The following is a 5,360-nucleotide window of genomic DNA, read 5'->3' on the forward strand; positions in this document are numbered from 1 at the left end:
CGGGGCGGCGCCCCGGGCCCCGCGGCGGGGAAGGCGACCCGGCGCCGCCGCCGACCGACCGACCGACCGGCCGGCCCCCGAAGCGCTCCGGAGAGGCCGGCGGGGCTGCTTCCCTCCGGGGCTTCCCCGCGCTCGGCAGCCGCCCGCGAAGAAAGAGCCGGGCCCGCCCGTGACGGCAGCAAGCCGCAGCCCCGCCCCCTCGCCGCCGGGGGACGGGGGAGGGGGGAGAGAGAGCGGGCGCGCGCGCGCGCAGGCCGCCCGAGGAAACCATGGCAACCGCCCGCGTACGCCCGCACGCCCTGCTGCTGCCGCTGCAGATGCAGATGCAAAAGGCGGGTGGATGGGGAGGGCGGAGAAGGGGGAAGATTCCCTCCCGACGTTGCCTCTGAGCATGTGGGGAGTGCTTTGCCACAGGGAGCGTTGCGGGTGGGTGGTGAGAGGGAAGAGGCTAGTGGAAGCCTCCCTCCCGACGTTGCCTCTGAGCATGTCCAGAGTGCTTTGCCCGGGAGCGTGGCGGGTAGATGGGTGGGGAGAGGCTAGTGGAAGCCTCCCTTCCCACGTTGCCTCTGAGCAACGTGGGAAGCCTTGAGGGTGGATGGGTGGGGAAGGGGGGAAGAGGCTGGGGGAAGCCTCCCTCCCGACGCTGCCTCTGAGCATGTGGAGAGTGCTTTGCCCGGGAGCGTGGCGGGTAGATGGGTGGGGAGAGGCTAGTGGAAGCCTCCCTTCCCACGTTGCCTCTGAGCATGTTCGGAGTGCTTTGCCACAGGGAGCGTTCCGGGTGGATGGGGAGAGGGGAGAGACTGAGGGAAACCTCCCTCCCAACGTTGCCTCTGAGCATGTGGGGAGTGCTTTGCCACAGGGAGGGTGGCGGGTGGATGAGTGGGGAGGGGAGAGGCTGGGTATAGCCTCCCTCCCGACATTGCCTCTGAGCATGTGGGGAGTGCTTTGCCAGGGAGCGTGGCGGGTAGATGGGTGGGGAGAGGCTAGTGGAAGCCTCCCTCCCGACACTGCCTCTGAGCATGTCCGGAGTGCTTTGCCACAGGGAGCGTTGCGGATGGATGGGTGGGGAAGGGTGAGAGACTAGGGGAAGCCTCCCTCCCGATGTTGCCTCTGAGCAAGTGCAGAGTGCATTGCCACAGGGAGCGTTGCGGGTGGATGGGAGAGACTGGGGGAAGCCTCCCTCCCGACGTTGCCTCTGAGCATGTGGGGAGTGCTTTGCCACAGGGAGCGTTGAGGGTGGATGGGTGGGGAAGGGGGAGAGAGGCTGGGGGAAGCCTCCCTCCCGACGTTGCCTCTGAGCAAGTGCAGAGTGCTTTGCCACAGGGAGCGTTGCGGGTGGATGGGTGGGGATGAGAGAATGGGGGAAGCCTCCCTCCTTTGCCTCTGAGCATGTGGGGAGTGCTTTGCCAGGGAGCGTTGCCAGTGAATGGTTGGGGAGGGGAGGAGAGGTTGGGGGAAGCCTCCCTCCCGACGTTGCCTCTGAGCAAGTGCAGAGTGCTTTGCCACAGGGAGCGTTGCGGGTGGATGGGGAGGGGAGAGCCTGGGGGAAACCTCCCTCCCGACGTTGCCTCTGAGCATGTGGGAAGTGCTTTGCCACAGGGAGCGTTGAGGGTGGATGGGTGGGGAAGGGGGAGAGAGGCTGGGGGAAGCCTCCTTCTCGACGTTGCCTCTGAGCTTGTGCGGAATGCTTTGCCGGGAACTAGCGCTGCTAGGTGTCTGGAGATGCTCAGCCACATCCAGGTCAGGGTTGTCCCAAAAGGTGCTTTTTTTCAAAAGGCAACTGGACTTTCTTCGCATTAGAATAGAATAGAATAGAATAGAATAGAATAGAATAGAATAGAATAGAATAGAATAGAATAGAATAGAATAGAATAGAGCTGGAAGGGGCCTTGGAGGCTTTCTAGTCCAGCCCCCTGCTCAAGCAGGAGAACCTAGGGTTAGGGTTAGGTCACCATGAACTCGGAGAGCAAAATGGACATGGCCAACAAATTTGGAGTGCTTGGGTATGATTAGGAGGGCACTGACTTTTCTAGCCTGCCCTATCTATGTTTCCTGGTAAAATACATGGGAAAATCCCATTGGAGGAAAATTCCACTTAGGGTTAGGGTTAGGTCGCCACTCATAGAACAAAATGGACCTCCATCCATCCATCCATCCATCCATCCATCCATCCATCCCATGGTCAAGTCATTTCAATTTGTGTGCTTCACAGCCAGATCCCAACAAATAAACTTAATTAAGATGCTGGCAGTAAAATCGGAAGTCGCAGTCACATGGTGTCTCCTTTAGCGACCATGGGTGATTCATTTAACGACAACATCACTTAAGAGTTGCCGATCAAAACTGAGGTAACTGAGGACTTGTCATTGTTGATATTTCACTCCAGTAAAACAGGATGCTGTTTTCAGCAATTGAAACGTACTCTTTATCATTTTTAAAGTTTCCTAGGAGAATTAAACCACAAAATGTACCTATTAAAAAGGGGGAACGAAACAGAATTGAGATATATCAGCCTGGAAAAATAACATTCTCTAAAAAAAAGGAGACGACCTATCCTGGCTGATTAAAATATGAAACTTTTTCTAAAATGTCGGTAGAAAGGACAGAACAATTTTACATAACAAACTAGGACAGCCTTAAACAATCTTAAGGTTGCGTCTCAACCTCTGCAACCTTAGGATGTGTGGACATCAACTCCCCCGCTGATCTAGTATGACCTATTAAATCAACTGTCCTAATATGAATTCACATTTTTTTTTAAAAAAAATCCCTTAAAAGTGGCAGGTTTCAAATTCACAAGGGACCTGCTGAGTTGCTAATACAGTTTTTCTGCATTAAATTGAAATAATCGTGCAATTGATTTGGGGGGGATAATCCTTCCTGCTTACGTCTCAGCGGGATGATGATGGAGTTAATCTGTTTTTATGCAACGTGTTCATTATTTTCAGTTACTGGAGTGTGTGTGTGTGTAAATGTCCTTCACTAGTTATGGGCTGCTTTGAGTTTGCTATTTTTTTTTTTTTTAAATTGCATGTTCCAACACAAACACTAATAGTTCAGCACCACTGGAGGCCATTAGATGAAAGATATAGACTTACATTTGAATTTCTGTTGTTAAGTGAGACAGTTGTTAAGTAAGTTTTGCCCCATTTTATGCTCGGTTGTTAAGGAAATCACTGCAGTTGTTGAGTTAGTAACACGGTTCTTAAGTGAACTTGGCTTCCCCATTGACTTTGCTTGTCAGATGGCTGCAAAAGGGGATCACACAACCCCGGAACACGGCAACCGTCACAAATATGAGTCAGTTGCCAAGCGTCTGGATTTTGATCACGTGACCTCAGGGATGCTGCAACGGTCCTAAGTCTGAAGAATGGTCCAAGTCACATTTTTCAGTGCTGTTGTAACTTTGAACGGTCACTAAATGACCTGTTGTAAGCTGAGAACTACTCATACATGAACTGGCTTCGTTTTTTGTCTGATGCTCATTGTCAATCTCTAATATGGATGTAATGCTGAATAAATATTAATGGATGCAACAAATCTTCCTCCTTCTTTTCACAATTTTGTGAACCTCTTTGTGACTTTAAGCATCTTCCTTCCGTCATCAAGCCACCGCTGTTTTTTCACACAACCCTGTGGGTCAACTCTAAAAGTTGCTCTCTTGTATACACTGAGCAAGGGGAATTTATCCTTTTAGTAGCAGCAAAAGCAAAACAACAAAGGACATTTTAAATCTTCTTGTGTCGTTTAGTTATGAGAATGTTACTAGTCAGGGCACCCCTGGAAGATTGTGGACAATCCTACAACATAGCAAAAGTTTTGCTTTCACAAAGACTTACGATCATAATACGGTACGGTATATCCAACAATTTTGGTCTTAAGCTGCGACAGTCATAAAGCGGATCATCGTGTGAAAAGCACTTGATTTCACAAACTTTTTGGTAAAGTTTGTAAACCTTAAGTGAACACTGCAGTCATTAAGTGAACCTGTGTGTTTTTGCGGGAAACTGGAAGAAAATGTTGATGCCTAGCAAAAATGTTGTAAATCGAGATTGTGTTAGTAGTTGTGTTAGACCATTAGTAGTTCATAATTGCTGAACGCCCCAAATGTGATCACATGATTGCAGGGGTTTTACCAGATGTTGAACTTCAAATCTGGATCTTAAGAGTCCCATTTTTGGGGTCTGTCATAACTTTGAAGAGTCATTAAGCCATCAGTTGTGTTTTTGAAATTTTCTACATTATTCCAAGACGTGTTAGATGTTTTGCACCTTATTATGTAGGTGTTAAATTTGCTCCGTGTCTCATTTGCATTTACTAGGGACAGCTGTTGTACTGAAATTCAGGTACTTCGTCAGCTCTTTGCATGTGCAAATATTGTTTATGCAGGATGTAAGAAGGAAGTCAAGCTATTATTCCTGACAAATGTATTTTAAACAGCACATTCAGATTATAAAATGCAAAACTGCTCGGGAGGCTCATGAAAATATTTTGAAAAATCTGCGTATTCTCTAGGCGGGCAGAAAGTTTTTATTTCGGTCGCCTGTGTTGTCGACTAAAAATATTTCCGTATGAAAAGAAACTCCAATAGATGTTTTTCTACTGAAGGAAACCAGGAAAAAATAAAAGGCCTTAAATTAACCCAAATGTTGCCTTTTCCCCAGAATTCTGTACCATTAATCAGAGTTCAGTTGCTTATCTTCAACACAAAGGGGATTCACCACAGGAAGTCTTCAACTTACGACCACGACTGAGTCCAAAATTTCTGTTGCTAAATGAGACGTTTGTTAAGCGAATTTTGCCCCATTTTAGGACCTTTCCTGCCGCTGTTGTTAGGGAAATCACTGCAGTTGTTAAATTAGTGACACGGTTGTTAAGTGGGTCTGGCTTCCCCATTGGCTTTGCTTATCAGAAGGTCGCAAAAGGGGGAATCACGTGACCCCCGGGACGCTACGACCGTCGTAAATATGAGTCAGTTGCCAAGCATCTGAATTTTGGTCACCTGGCCATTGGGGAATGCTGCAACGGTCGTAAGAGTGAAAAACGGTCACATGTTTTCAGACTTTGATCCTTAAATGAGCTGTTGTCAGTCAAGGATTAGCTGTAATGTTTTTTATTTTTATTTTTAAAAAGTTATTGTTAGAAAATGTTAAAAGTTCAGTAAACTGGGTTCTCTAGTGTAAAATTTCTTATAGGAGATCCCTCCACAATGCAACATTTTTGGATTCAGCTTCTATCCATTGCAGCCTGGACTGTGGTTAGGGATGATGGAATCAAACATTTAAATAATTACATATTCCCTAAGGCAGGGGTAGGCAACCTTGGTTCTTTTATGACTCGTGGACTTCAACTCCCAGAAT

The sequence above is a fragment of the Protobothrops mucrosquamatus genome, unplaced genomic scaffold, assembly GCF_001527695.2.
Source record: "Protobothrops mucrosquamatus isolate PMUCROS unplaced genomic scaffold, P.Mucros_1.0 scaffold3531, whole genome shotgun sequence".
NCBI lineage: Eukaryota > Metazoa > Chordata > Lepidosauria > Squamata > Viperidae > Protobothrops > Protobothrops mucrosquamatus.